At 35.8% G+C, this 16628-nt stretch overlaps 1 pseudogene; it reads right to left on the bottom strand.

Moving 5' to 3' along the window:
- Nucleotides 1-1142: 1142 nt before the first annotated feature.
- The window catches only part of LOC140686377 (ladinin-1 pseudogene), a 41560-nt pseudogene continuing 26074 nt past the window's right edge, over nt 1143-16628 (bottom strand).

Below are 16628 nucleotides of genomic sequence, written 5' to 3'. Positions count from 1 at the left end.
TGTAGAGTTTGAGACTTTATTGGCTAGGCTTCTGAAATCAGTTGTTTCCTCCAGGTTGTTAACATTACCTATACAGTAGTCAAATAGTATTCAGGGTCTCATAGCAATATTCAAAGGAAAACTATTCATTATTATTAAGTGAAAACAGCCACAAACCCTAGATAATATGGTTTTATTCAATGGCCATTTATTAAAATCCCACAGAAGATTTATTACTCTGTTAAATGCAGTCAATACTACAATCAGGAGCATAGTTTCTACTTTTACAGAACTTCTAGTCTAACAGGAAATGAATATGCATTGCCACACAACATCATGAACTTTAACTGCAGTACACACAAGCATGAGAGAGTGAAAGAGAAAATAGGCAAATTATACTTAACTTCTCTGGAAAAGTTTGAGAAGAATTCACCCAATAATAAAATTAATAAATGTTATGTTTTATTCTGAAAATTGATAATTGTCTCAAATTTCCTAGTAATTTGGGCTATGTTAAATATTTTGACAGTGATCCTTTAGGGGGATAAAAAAGAAGGAGGGAACCGCAGGAGAACAGGAGTAAATTTAGATATATGTGAATCATTTGGAAAGATAAGGAAATCTGAGATGGTACATTTAGGGTTTTGACTGGCTAGGGATAAGGGACCTAAGATTAGGATGGAGGAGGTAACTGGGCTGGGTCAGAGGATCCTAAGTGACCCTGAAATGCCGTGCATGGATATCCAGTTCACAGAACTAACAGGGTCATTTAGGCTAAGGATTTTCAAGTAAACAAATTTACCTCCAAGGTACACACTGGGAGGCACCTGCCAGGTGCAGATCAGACAGGTGGCCCTCGGGTTCTTGTGGGATGGTGTGTCCCTGACCCTGAAGGGAGCAGAGAGTAGGAGCTGTCTCCAGACCAAAGGCTGAGGCCTGTGGTGTGGATGGACGGGAGGGAGTGCTGGGGCCCAGGACCCGCCTTGCCTGCAGTAGAACCTAGGGCCAGCACCACTGCCCCTGGAGCTGGGCCGGGAAGGGGCTGGCAGATTCTCCCCAACATTCCTGGTCCTGGGTCCAGAGGCAGAAAGGAAATGGAGTGGTAAGACAGGGGTGGCGCAGGGGCCCCGAGACCACCTGCTCGTCTTTCTGGGGAGGGCTCCTCACACCTCGGCATCCAAAGAGGCATCTGCTTTCTTCCTCCACAGGGTCCTCCTGGTGGCTGCTGACTCTTTCTGCACTTCCTGAGGGTCCTGATCTCCAGGCTCCTGGGTCCTGCTGATCCACATGTTGAGCCTTGGTATCACAACCCTCGAGAGCCTCAGGTTCTCCTTCTAGCTGGAATCTGGCTCCTCTTGGCTGTGACCCACCAGCTCCTTCTCAAAGTGGTGGCGCTTGCTGGTCACATCCACGGGAGCCACCAAGAACTCAGTGTGGGAGGAGCCAGGAAACCTAATGGATTCTGATCTCTGTTTAGCTATGTGGTATCACTCCAGCTTCTGGCCTAACTTGACCATGCTGGCCAGGAGCCTCATGCTGGTGCTGCAGGTTAAGATGATCTTGGAGTTGTCCCTTCTGGGGCTCATCCAAAAGAAATGGTCCTGGGGCTGGAGCATTGGAGGGAGCTGCTATAGGTGGACTGCGTGGGCAAGGAGTTTTCGCCTCATCCACCTTGCTAGGAATTTTCACCTGGAGAGTGGTGAGTGAGAGGCAGCAAGCAACAGTCGGAGACTCCAGCCCCTGCTCTGGCAGCCCTGGCAACTAACCTATCCAACTTACATTACATCTCCAGAGCCATGACAATGTGGGAAGCCAATATACCTGTTAAATATTTTTATCTTGCTTGGGTAGGGTATCCTATTTCATTCCCAGTAATTCTAGAGCTAGATACACTCTTTGATACACATGGATACACCAACTTTCATTTTAAGGTAGGCCTTCCACAGAGTCCTTCAGTGGTGATGGTAACCTGTTGCTGATGTTGCTCATATTGTCAAGAACACCAGGACACCCTGAAACAAACAAACAAACAAACAAACACACATACTCTTTCTTTGTATCTTCTGCAATGTATACCCTTTTGTGTCCAAAGTGCCAATTCCTCAAAGATGAAGCTTAGAAGTCTCCAGTGTGGATAATGTATCCTGGTTGCTCCAGAATGGTTGGAGCTCTGCCATTATGCCTCCAGTGCCAAGGTCTGGTATCACAGCTAAAACCTGTACTCCAAAGCATTGTCACTGTTCATCCCTTCTGCACCCACCAGGTTGCAAATATGCAAGAGCCAACTATTAATGTTTCGTGGTTGAACTTGATCCTATCCTTGTTCTTCTCACTGGCATTAGTGAAAATCATTGTCCTACCACTGCAATTCTTCAAGGAGAAATACAGGAAGGAAAATTCCTTGGGAGTATAGTCAGTTAAGCACAGTTCATTCCAGAATGGTTTGCAGCATCGTTTCTTTGTATACACTTGTGCAGTCAGCTTTCCCAGGACATCTTGGTAGCTGCAGCAGAGGGTCCAGGGTCTGCTCCCTTCTCACTGCAGCACCCTCAAATCACACTTTTCCACAACCACTTAACTCAGTATAGAGCCTGGTCCAGACTCTTTCCAGGCTTATTTCATAATACTTATCCTAGAAATCTTGTTTATCCTGCCTTGCATGGACCTCAGTTAAAAACACCCAAGACCTTCAGAAAGATTTGCAGACAGAACAGATAAAAGTTTGTATTCTTTCTTTTCCTTGATTTCCTCATGACATTTACTCACACCCTTTTTAGCAAACTTCAGGTTTTATAGATCAATAATTTATCTTTCTGAAGAAAATGAAAGTGTTCTCTCACTGTTCCACACAGACGTCTGCAAAAAATGCATTAATTTATATCTGAGGAAGACACAGACATAAGCTTCAAGAAGGCTGTGGTCTTGTAGGGGGAAGAAAATCTAAATACATATTTATAAAACATCACAATGCTGTGGAGAAATTAGGCCATAACAAAGCAACACATTAAAGGCTTGTAGAAGCTTGTTGGCTGAAACAAACACAGCCAACGCAAGTTTTAACTGATTACCTCTATTTATGTTGGACCAATCCAAATAGATTGTCTAGAAAAAGCACAGATTGTGGAGTCAGAAAATTCTTAGTATCTCAAACTGGATCTGGAAATAATTTCCTCCCACCCTTATATTTGCAGATACGTTCAAATTAAAATTATTCCACTTCCACAAAAATGAAAGCCATCACAGATCTTCTTGTCTCAGCAACTTTTACTGGGAAGTTGCCCAGAATGGAATAATATTAGATCCTGTATTTTCCTTTATAAGAAAAAAAATTATATGACTCAATAAAAACCTTCCCTGAAGAAGAGAATTACCATATTTCAATGATAATCTGTTATTGTGCTGTTTTCAAAATGAGTTGATTAAAATTCAAGGGATCCTAAGTTCTAAATTCCTCCCATATTGCTCACTTAACGTTTATTATGCAATTTGTGAGTTACCTAACCTGAAAGAAAATGGTTTGTTTGAACCCTAATTTTAGCCTTTGAATGATGAGGATTGTTTTTTAGCCTTCAAAAATCAGTGTTCAAATTTCCTAGTACATTTCAAAAACAAAATAGGATATGCTATTATGGTTAAACATTTTAATTCTAAAAAATAATTAAACCCAAATAAAATGAAACAGAAGAAAAATAAAGAGAGGTAGGGATGAAGCCATCAATAATTCTCACCTATAGGTGAGAATTTTATGATATAATGAGTGTAATTTTCTTAGTGTTAGCAAGCAACAGCTGGAGCTACCACCACCACCACCAAGTTATCTGTTTCCAGGCCTGTTCTCTTTATTTAAGAATCACCAGGTTAGCAATTACTATATCCACATACTGTTCCAAGCACTTCACAAATATTAAATCATTAAATCCTCAGAACAATCCTATGAGGTAATATAATCATAATCTCCATTTTGCAGGTGAGGAAAATGAGGAACAGATTCTCTCTCCTTGGAGAACTGGAATACCAGGCTGTGCAGACTGAAGATAGCAGTCCAGCTCTTACCCACCGTACTTTACTGTGTCTTCCCATTGCGTTGGAGGCTTTTAATCATGCCTGTGTTCTAGAATCATGAGAGATATTTCAAAAATTTCTGACTTCAATTCAGACTAATGAAGGGGGTATCTATGGAATTTAGACCAAGACATGCATATATTTTCAGAATTCCTTAGTTGACTTTCATGGGCAGCCAGGTTTGAGAACCTCTGTGCTCCAGGGAGCTTCAGCAGGGCAAGAGCTGCGTAACTGGTTGAACCTGGGTTCAAACCTTAATTCTTTTACCTACTAGGAGTTTAAGTATGAGTTAGTTTCCTTTCTTGCTGTGTCTTAGTGTAATGGAAAAGAACAGATCTGACTGCATATTAGATCTGTTCCTTTGGCTTTAACCCTGTGCTCTGTTTTCTAGGCTTAGTCTTGCTAGCTCTGCACTCATGTAAAGATAACAAGTTGCAGAATACAGAATAACATTTGTTTTGTTGGAGGTTTCATAGGAGTACCATGAGCTGGCCCACGTGGACAGCTGCAAGAACAAGTAATTCCTACACCAAGAAGTTTGCAACAATCAACCACACCCCCTCCCCTGTTTTTTTGTATAAAAGGAGCCTGTATTCTGACTGGAGGAGGATGGTTCTCCAATACATTAGTCTGCCATCCTCTTGGTCTGCTGGCTTTCTGAATAAAGTCACTATTCCTTGCCCCAACACATTGTCTCCCGATTTATTGGCCTGTCATGCAGCGAGCAGAATGAGTTTGGACTCGGTAACATTGGTTTCCTCATATATCAACTTCCACTTGTACATTGCAATTATTACTTTTATTTTTAATATAATTTTCATTAAAATGTCTATAACTAAAATTTGAGTATAATTTGTATGCACCAAGTACTGGTTAAGCAGTTGACACATAATATCCAGTTAAATATGCATATTGTCTCTATGAATTAGTTATATTTTTTCAAATTTTACCAAATTTTAACATTTTACCATGTAGGAAATTAAGACACATAGTGAATGTGTTTTCCAGCCTCAGATACTGGTTTACTGGTTTTCTCCCCTCTCTTGTTCTGTAACATTTTTACAGAACAGCTGTAATCACTGTAACACATTTCAGGTTTTTCTTAAAGCAGTATCTTAGTTCTGTACTCAATGTCTGGATTAATCAGCATTTGCAACTGTAATAATGCATAACAAAAAGTAAAACCAAAGAAAACTTAATGATATATAATAATCATTGTTTTGTTTTTGTTTTTTCACTCCTGCAGCCTCCACTTGGCTGAGATTCATCTGAACTAATTGGATTTGGCTGAGTTTGGCTCCAAGCCAAAGATAGGTTCATGTCAGCTTCATGTGTCTCTCATTCTGCTGGGACTATGGGTTAATTGGGACATGTTCTTACATGATAACAGCAGAAATAGGAGTGAGAACAGAAATGCAATGACTTTTAAGGCTTGAAACCAAGCTGGCCCACTGTCACTTCTACTCGTACCATATTGATGGAAACTCAATGAGCAGAGATATATTCTCTGCCTCTAGTAGGAGGAACTGCAAAGTCAAATCAAAAAGGCAGAGATTCTGGGAGTGGCAACAATTTACCAACAATGATACAGAATCCCTTTCAGTTAGTAAGTAGCATATCTAATAGTTGAAACTGAAATCTCTCTTAACACAGACTCGAGTGTCTTTTGTGAAATTACTTCAGTGAGAACCCAGGAATTTTAAGTTTGAAAGGCTATGGAAAATGACAAGATGAATCATCATGGGCTCTTTTCTACCCCCTTTATCTCCTAAAGTTAGAGTTAATAATTGTATTAATTTTATACATTTATAAGATTTATTTATTTATAGGATTCACTTATTTATAGGATTCCAGCAATATTGTAAGCTCTACTTACACTTTGAAAATTGTTTGCATTCTTTAATACATAGATGAAGATACTCTTTTTATCTCTTATATTCTATCAGTAGAACTAACAAAAGGCTACTCCTTCATGTGAAATTCATCTTCTGTAGTGGCCCTATCTCTTTAAATGTGGCTTTTATGTATTTTAAGTTTGGATTAAAAGCCAAACATAACTGAAGCTCTGCAGGTTTCAAAATCAGTAACAGAGTAGAGCAAGGATGGTGTATTTAGATCTCTACAAAAGAAACAATCATCCCCGTAATAAATGTCAACCTCTCTCATCTTTAATTCCTGTAAGAAAAGATACATTTGAGCTTGAGTTTAAAAGATAATCTGATAGGATGTGTTTTTACCTGTGGCTGACTCAGTTAGACCTTATATTAGAAACCCATAGCTTTATCCTAAAGAATCAGCTATAAATGAGGAGTTTCTTAACAGAGGAAAAGCATGGCTGACCCATAAATGACTTGAACAAAATTCTTATGTTGGTATTATTCTATTATTTTTTAAGATGGAAAAATAGATGCATCATAGTAATCTGAAGTCATGGTCACCCACCTAAACACCTGCTTGTTCCTTAGATTGGACAATTCTCTGGCCTCATAAAAACAGAATATGACTGATGGTCCTACCTTAGTAGAGCCTGGAAGACACTGTAAAATTAAATTGAACAATGGTTGAGACAGCTCTCATTTTAATTTTTCAAGTGCTTGTCTGCAAATAAGAAAAAAACTCAGAACATCCACACTATAATTTTACAAGATATCTGATAGAGCAGTGTTTGACTTTGTTACTTAAGAGAAGGGCATCTTTAACCATCAATGCTTTGAAAGAACCACTGCAGAATCATGGTCATGTTTAGAATGAAACTGCATATTTTTAAACTTTTTATTGTGGAAAATGTAAAATATATATGAAAGTGCAGGTAATAGTACACTGAACTTCCATATACCCATTATTCATCTTTTAAAAACATTAATAGAAGTATTAAAATGTGTCAGTTTCTAATGTATAGCATAATGTCCCAGTCATGCATATATATACATGTATTCATTTTTATATTCTTTTTCATTAAAGGTTATTACAAAATATTGAATATAGTTCCCTGTGCTAAAGAGAAATGTGTTTTTATTTATTCTTTTACTGAAGTATAGTCAATTTCTGGTGTATGGCATAATGTCCAGTCATGTATGTGTGTGTGTGTGTGTGTGTATATATATATATATTTGTTTTCATATTCTTTTTCATTAAAAGTTTTTACAAGATATTGAATATAGTTCCCTGTGCTATATGGAAGAAATTTGCTTTTATGTATGGTTAACATTTGCAAATCTCCAACCCCCAAATTTATCCCTTCCTATCCTCTTCCCCCAAGTAACCATCAGATTGTTTACTATGTCTGCAAGTCAGTTTCTGTTTTGTTGATAAGTTCATTAGTGTCTGCTTTTATTTTTTTTTTTAGATTCCACATATGAGTGATATCACATAGTATTTTTCTTTCTCTTTCTGGTTTACTTCACTTAGAATTATTATCTCTAGGCCCATCCATGTTGCTGGAAATAGCATTATTTTATTCTTTTTCTTTTTTCTTTTTGTATCACTGAGTAGTAGTCCACTGTATAAATATATCACAACTATCTTTATCTTTCTTTATCTGTTGATGGACATTTAGGTTGATTCCATTTCTTGTCTATTGTATATAGTGTTGCTATGAACACTGAGGTGCATGTATCTTTTCAAATTAGAGTTCCCTCCAGATATATGCCCATGAGAAGGATTGCTGGATCATATGGTTAAGTCTACTGTTAGTTTTTTGAGGAATCTCCATACTGTTTTCCATAATGGCTGCATCAAACTGCATTCCCACCAGCAGTGTAGGAGGGTTCCCTTTTCTTCACACCCTCTCCATCATTTATCATTTGTGGACTTTTGAATGATGGCCATTCTGGCTGGTGTGAGGTAAAACCTCACTGTAGTTTTGATTTGTATTTCTCTGATAATTAGTAATATTGAGCAGTTTTTCATGTGCCTATTGGCTATTCGTATGTCTTCTTTGGAGAAATGTGCATTTAAGTCTTCTGCCCATTTTTGGATTGGGTTGTTTGTTTCTTTGTTGTTAAATTGTATAAGCTGTTTACATATTTTGGAAATTAAACCTTTGCCAGTTGAATCATTTGCAAATATTTTCTCCCATTCTGTAGGTTGTTTTTTTGTTTTACTTATGGTTTCCTTTGCTGTGCAAAAGCTTATAAGTTTAATTAGGTCCCATTTGCTTATTTTTGCTTGTATTTCTATTGCCTGGGTAGAATGCCCTTGGAGAACATTGCTAAAATTTATGTCAGAGAATGCTATGCCTATATTTTCTTCTAGGAGGTTTATAATGTCTTGTCTCATTTTTTATATATGGTGGTTAACATTTGCAAATCTTTAACTCATAGTGAATCTTGCTTCATATTTACTTCTGACCCAGGATATTTTAAGAAAATCCAAGACATCATATCATTTCATCAATAAATATTTATATAGGTATTTCCGAAGTTAAATACTCTTATTAACATAACCATAATATTTGTTGTGATTGATATAACCATAGTGATTTCTTAATGGCATCAGATAACCAATCATTATTCAAATTTCCTGAAGTATCACACAATGCACACATGCTTGTGCATAGAACACCATTCCCCCATCCCGATCCCACCTCATGCTTAGACACACATATTCTTCGTTTGAAACATGATTCAAAGAAGTTAATTTTTTATGATTGATTATCTTGTGAGTATCTTTTAATTTATAGGCTTTTCTTCCATGTGTTTTTTCTTTGCAATTAATTTGTTGGCAAAATTAAGTTTGTCTTATGTTTTCCCACAATCTGGATTGTGCTGATTACATCCCTGTTGTGTTGATTAACGTTTTTGTTTGTTCCCTACACTTTCTGTAAATTAGCAGTTAGATCTTGAGGCTTGATCATATTTTGGTTTGATTTTGTGTATATGTGTGTTTGTGAGTGTGAGAGAGAGAAAAAGAGGGAGAGAATACTTCCATCAGGAGGAGCATGACATCTGGCTGTTGGTGAGCAGTCATTGGTGACTATTGCCTAGCTTTAGTTTTTCATTAGGGGCTGAAAAAATACAATCATGCCTTTCTCATCTATTAGCTGAAATAGTTTTCTAAAGACAACTTCCCCTGTTCAACAGTTTGGATACTAGAGTTATAATTTTTATATGAAATTGAGGTAAATATCTTTTATGCTTTTATTTACTGGTTTCAAAAATAAGTAGCTTTCATTGTATATACCAATAGATATACTGATTAATTTTTCTTTTATTTATATTGTTATTCAAGAGTTTAAACACAGATTATATGTTTAAATCTACCACAATTATTATTGGTCTTGATCAATGTATCCTACTAGGGCCAGTGAAAGCTTATTTTAATTGGCTCCTGAATCCTTTTAACTCTACTAAAACAGTGCTTGAAATATTCCCTGCTTTCTATATTCCAGTATGCTCCATGTTCATCTTATATATTTCCTGTTTTAGACCTGAAATTACAGGTTTGCAGGGTGCTCTAGTTCCTTTTAGTGGCAAACGAGAGCTGGAGACACAATCTGGGTATTATGTTTATTTATTACCACTGGTTCTGTCATCGTTTAGGAGACATTTTAGTGTGGCAGAGGTAGGATGCATGTATTTTTATTTTCAGGAAGTGCTTCATGAATTTTGGATTTCAGAGTTGTCATTTAACCTCTTCCATCTGCCACCTGTATTTCCTTTCTTCCATGACAAAAATCTTAAATGGTGCCAAAAAAGAATCATTTCATTTGTACTGCAAGATGCATACTATTGTCTCAGACCAAAAATAAGACTGCCCACAACAATATAACTGAAAAGTTTTAAAAATTTTGCACTTATCTTTGTCCTTAGGGCATATACCACATACCTATTTAGGGATATATAGTAAAATTATAGTCTTTTACAGCCATTTGGAATTGTTCTTGTCACAGTTATAACATCAGCTTGACACAGTTAGCTTGTTTCATTTGCTTCTGCTTTTTGGGATTTTTCACATGTTGTTTATGTTTTAAAATTATGTAAAATACAGTAGGTTCCAAAAAATATCAATATAACAATATACATATTGACAGCTTAGTTTCTATATCTGGCTGCCCTATTTTCTCCTTCTCTTTATGGTTAAAAAGATTGTTTTAACATTTAACATTGTTTTACTTTTTGCTTTTAGTATTGTTATATGCAAATATCTGCCCACCATCTCTCTCTTTACACAACACACACACATACACACACACACACAAATAAAAGAAATAGCAAATACAGTTATCTCTTTCACATTTCACTAAACCTTAAATATCGAATATCACTCAATTTTAAATATACACAGAGATATCTCACTCTTTTTTTTGAGTTGCATTTTCATCATTGGTGTATTGCATAAATATTCCATAGTTTACTTAACGGACTCCCAGTTTTTGAAATCGGATACGTGTAATACATTCAAATATATTTCAGTTTGGACTAGCCACATCTCCCTGCTCAGTTGTCACATGTGCCTAGAGGCTAACCTTTTGGACAGTGCAGCTTGGAGAGTTGCCTATTTACCTATATTGTTTAAACAATCAGTAACCTGTATATAAATGAACAAAAAGTTAAAATTAGAAATTTATCCAACCTCATGTCATGGAGAAATATCAGTCATAAAACTGTATTCCATTTAGAAAATGTTTTCTTAGAGGCTTGATTTAGAATACAAAAAAAAAAAAGTGGGGAAAATGGTGATACAATCATTCATTTATTGAACAATTACTCTAATAAGGGCATTCTAAGCACATTTCATTTAATATTTATGGCAATTTCATAGTGCAGTTACTGTCATATCCCCATTTTATAACTGGGGGAACTGAGGTTTAATGAGGTTTTATTAATTTGCTGAGATCATTACCATGGCAAAATTTGGGAGACTTGGAATTCTGAACTTATATCTGATTGACTGTTATGCCCAGAGAGCTTAATCTGTGACTGGAGTGAAAAAAAAATTTTTTTAGATTAGGACATGAAAAAAGTGGGAGAAAAAAGAATAGAAAATGGTATTGCTGTAGATACCGAGCAAACGACAGAGTGCTAAAGCACAAGACAGAAGATGAGCGACTGATGGATTTTCTTGCATCACTTTGAGGCTTCCATCTATTTCACTAGAGATGTTTTTCACCTAAAATTTCTCTTCAGTCCTTTTTTGTGTGGGAGCATTTATAATTACGGAATTTACTCTATCTTAGTTAAATACAAAATGACTTAATGGATGGCTTTCTCTAAAGCCCATTACTGTATACTGCAGTTCTTCACAATATTCATGGCTTCTTAAAAAGTAAACTGTCTAAGACTACTATGATAAGCACCATGTTTTATGCATATTTTATGCCACTTCTAGTAGGTATTACAAATATATTAAATGTCTAAACTGTATAAGACCTTTCTATCAACATTCACTTAATGTTAATGCTTTATAAAATACATATGGAATAATAATAACCACTTCATATTCAAAATCATTTATAATATCCCCTTACAGTGAGTTGCTGATTCATTAAGAACAACATGTTAATACATCAAAATTACTGCACAACATATGCTAAAGGGAAAAGAAAAGCATAAGCTGACTATCTTCTCTACAAATTATGACTTTTAGATCGAACATGATTTCTACCCGATGATACTCACTTGGTGAGCCAGGCATCCTTGGGTCTTCTTCTTATCTATTCTTTTGATAAACACATCAATGCCACAATGGCAAAAAGACTGACAATCGGTTATTTCCCAAATGGTAGATGCTTGGGTGAAAGTTAATAATATGACAAAGATGAAATAAATAGTTTGGAAATGTTTATTAAGTTATCCAAAAACACTGTTAGAAAACCAGCTAAAAGCAACAAAATAGGTGCTTGTAATCCAAGCAAGAATAAGATAAAGCCACAGTGTTTGAGGGGAGACCACAGTGATTAAGGTAGACCTAAAGTCAAAATGAAGCAGTAGTTAGTGTCATAGTTGTAAAGATATGGTGTGTATTATTACACTTAACTATTGGAACATAGAGAAGAAAGGGGATAAACTCTAAGAAAGTAGAAACTGGATTCAGAGGATTCAGAGAGGAGACAGGAGATGTTGTTTGAGCTTTGTCTTGAAAAATCCATTAATAAAGATAATTGCCCAGTTTGCTCAAACATGGCAACTCTTAAATACAGTTAAAACAGAATAGGAAAGGAAACTAATAGGAGATAAAATGAGACATTTTGGCTGGTTCCAGAAAGAAAATAGTTTTAGGCATTCCACTAAGTATTTTATCCTACTGGCAAGGGAGTAAAATTCGAAGTTCTAAAGTATATGGCTAACATGCTTGGAGCTCTGTGTTTATATTTATAACTAGTAATATGGAGGAGAATGTCTTGGAGAAAAGACAGATCAAATGCAATAATGTGACGAGAAATGGTAGGGCATAAATGAGATGTATCCCACAGATGCATGTAATGTAGACACATACTTTGATCCAAGCTTTAGGTTCTTAAATAAGAAGTCATGAAAGCATTACTTTGGAAATATTAGAGAAATCAATAGTTGGCGGGTTAGAAAAAAAATCAGTATTTTTTTCTTGCCTGAACAATGTTCCTTGTTCTTTATAATGTTGGTGACAATAACAGAAATGAGAAAGAGAAGGAATGCAAGATATCCAGGTTATAAGAGAGCCTACCTGTATTGGGAACTGTTAGATTTCTATGCCAAAGATATTGACATTTCATTTATCAAAATCCTTCCCAAGGGCTAATCCACTGTGGATTAATTGCTTCCAAAACTGTGTTTTAAATTTTGAAGTTGTAGCGAAATAATTAACTATGTGACCATTTATCATATCATGTTTTAATATCAAATGGACAATATGAGCAATGAGTGTGTATCAATGTTCTATTTGTAATCGAGCAGTGGTGCACATGTTTATTATTTTTTAAACATCATTTTAGCACCTGGTATCCAAAAAAAAATTAATGCTTTCTGTATTGGGGACAGACTGGCTTTGAGAGCCCAAGGAGTACAGAGAATGAAACACCATTGTGATCAAAGATGAAAGGATTAACTCCAACCTGTTATAAATATAAGACAGATTTTCTCAACCTCAGGACTTGGTATAGCTAATTCTTTGCTGGAACAGATGTCCTGTGTATTGAGGATGTTCTGCAGCATCCCTGACCTCTATGTCTATGTGTCTGCAGCACTCATTTAAAGTTATGATAACTAAAAATATCTCCAGACATTGCCCAGTATTGGCATTGATAAAAGGCAACATTAAGACATCTTTTCACTTGAAAGTTGCACCAATGAAGTAACTCATCATGTGTTCTACCACAAATTACTGAATTTCAAAGTAAACAGTTGCAAGCAAAATGGAAGGAGATCCCTGGGGGTAATAATAGCCAGAACTAAATCATGAATATATAGGGATGTATTTTAACTTTTTAACTGTCAGTAAATGTATTCATTTAATTCTTATTTCCATCTATTCATCTGGACCACTGGCACAATTAACTCTTCTATCTTGCTAGAGTAGTCAAAAATACATGTTTTTAAATCCATAAATCCTTTGCAAACTAAGCATATTCTATAATTCCATATTCAGATAGATTTTTACAAACACTGGATTCATATTGGTGTGCAGCTTCTATATCCTCTAATTCTCCCACATACACATTGGTAAAGATTAACTTGTTTTCTCTTTATCTGGGGAAGGGAGGGATAAAATTTGAGAACCTTTGCATATTTAGAGTGTCTCCTAAGAACGTTATGATTTGAATTTAGAAAAGGAGCTACACCACCTAAATTGCCTTTCTTGAAAGTAAAAAAAAAAAAAAAATAGATGTGTATATATATGTGTATGTGTGTGCGTATATATATATACCCTGAAGAATGAGAAATAACCAACTAGAGTAATGGTGGAACAAAAAGGTGAAGGGTGATTCACTGAATTTAAAAATCAGTTGCCCAGTGTATTCAGTCTATGGGATTCCTGCCATAAAAGAAAGGGAGGGAAGGAAACCTGAAAAGTAAGGGAAAATTTATGGACAATGTGGCATAGTGGGAAGAGCATAGTTTTCGCATCCCAAATCCTCTGATTTCTAACTCAACTTCTGGCTAAGTTCCTCAGACTTTCTGGGTCTCAATTTCTACAGTGGAAGTTGCTCTCATTTACTTTCACAATTGAGTTTGAGATTAAAATAATCATAATAGATGCCACTTATCAGTGTCAACCCCTATCTTATATGCCGCATATGTTGTCTGAATGATCTAAATATTACCTCAGTTAATATTAATGACAACCCCATGAGATAAGCATTATTATCACTGTTCTACAGAAAAAGAAACAAAAGCAGAGAGAAGTTACACATAAGCGATGAGGCAGATTTAAATTTAGTCAATATGACTTTAAACAAGTGACTCTTGACGTTGCAACATGCCCTCATAAAGAACCAAAAGAAATGTCTTACACATAGTTGGTTAGGAATACACAATTGTTCTGTGCTTTCAACTTAATACTTGAAGTAATAGAAACAATAATCAACTAACTAAGTACATGAAGAAACTCAGATTTAATGCTAGGGAAAGAGTCCAAATTCAACATCTCTCTCTTCCCCTATTAGCCACCTAATATCTGCTGATTCTCCTCTTCTTGACAATCTACTTTGGGCACTGCCTTATTCAGTTCTTCAAAAGTTTTTGGTCAACTCCAATCAAGTTTGCATATTGCTGCCAGAGTTTTCTAAACTAGAACTCTTATCATGCTAATGCCTTGCTTAAACATCCTTCAAGAGTTTCCTCTGGCTTCTGGTTTAAGTCTAAATGTCTCTTTTCATTTAACAACATTTGGTTAATTTGAAGATTCACATATCCTTAGACCCAGTAATTTTACACTCAAGTATATATCCTAGATAAACTCTTGCATACATCTACCATGGGAAATTGAAAAATGTTCAATGTTATGTTGTTTGTACCAGTGAAAAATGGTAAATGACCTAAACGACATTTTTCAGAGCACTGAATAGAAAAAAAAATGTATATATCATCAAATAATTGAATACTATGCAACATTTTAAATGAATGTCTTGCATTTATATAAGAATACAGACTATTTTCCAAAAACTGAAATAGCAAATAAAAAGGAAAATAAATATGGCATAATATAATTGCTTAAAATCTACACAAAGACAAAACAGTAATATATATTGTTTACAAGGGTTTCATAGCTATATAGTAGAATTTGGGATAATTGTTACTTGTATTGATGAGAGAGGAGGTGACTGAAAAATTTTATGCACAGGGGGCTTTTAGTGTATCTTCAATTTTTAAGGTGGATAACAGGTACATAGTGTTTATTATATTTTAAATATATTTTGCATGCTTTAAATAGTAGTGTCTAGAAAAATGAGTAACTAAAAATAAACCTATCAAAAAAGGCCCACCACAAGTTGATCCTTGTATATTTTTCCAGGATTCCTTGTTGACAGTATACTGATGTTAACCTTCCAGTCATGATGAACTATGCACAGTTTCCTGAGCATAACACTCTTTCTTTTCCATATGGCTTATATAAGGCCACCATCCTGTCCATTCACCTTACTCCTTACTCACTGTTAAGGTTCAGCTCAGAGAAGTTTTACTCCAAGATCTTTTCCTCAAAGACTTTAGTCTGAATAATGACCGTATTCTGATTTATTCAAGCACCATCTCTACGTGTCAGTTCTTAAGACAACAGCAGCTAACTCTTTGGTTACATTACAAAACCAATGGAAATTGGCAGGGGGGTTCTGCTCATTATAGGAACCCAGATAATGGAGGCTATGTCTGTAGCTGTGCCCTGACAGTCAGTGTGTCAGAAAGAAAGTGACAGGGTAGATCACTGTCTGGCTCTTAGTACTTATAACCAGAAGTGACCAAAGTCACTACCTTCACATTCATTGACCGAAGCACTTCAAATGATCTCTACTAACTTCAAAAGTAATGAGAAAGGGTAAGCCTTATGATGTGGTTAAAAGGTGAGAGTTTAATTTTGTGCCACTTGTGAAGAATCCTAATGCCCACAACTACAACTGTATTTTCTGTGTTGTATTATAATTAATTATTTACTCCCCTGAGCAGAATTCTTGTCTTCATCATCTCACTGTGTCTATCACCTTATACATTAGAAACAGTACTTGTAGTCTCAATAAGTGGGCAGGAGCTCACTAAATTCTACTACTTTTAGACTGGTAATGCAGAAAGTAATGTTTGTGAGTGAACATTAGCATTTTATTATTGGTTTGTTTTCTGAAAATACCCTGCTTGATTGACTGTATAGTTATAAATACATGAATTTTCAAAGCAGATCATATTTAGTTTAGTTTTCCCACAAAGGAGGGGTAAACTCAGCATGTATTCACTTTTATGTACGTGGCAGATATTTTCTGGAAAGTGATGAATCAGGTCTGTCTTTTGGGGTGGTTTGTCCATGATCTACGGGTAGGAGAGTCAGTTTCTTCAGTTTTCTTGGTATAGATGTTCGTTGAAAAATCTACATCAGATTTTTCTAAGGTGGTTGTGAATTCAAACTCATAAGGATCTATCTGTTCTTGAAAATGGTTTACCTATTTATCATCCAAAGAGTAATGC

Source organism: Vicugna pacos, chromosome 16 (assembly GCF_048564905.1).
Source record: "Vicugna pacos chromosome 16, VicPac4, whole genome shotgun sequence".
In the NCBI taxonomy this organism is placed as follows: domain Eukaryota; kingdom Metazoa; phylum Chordata; class Mammalia; order Artiodactyla; family Camelidae; genus Vicugna; species Vicugna pacos.
The sequence above is the reverse complement of the archived record's forward strand: the minus strand, read 5'-3'. Positions and strand labels throughout refer to the sequence as shown.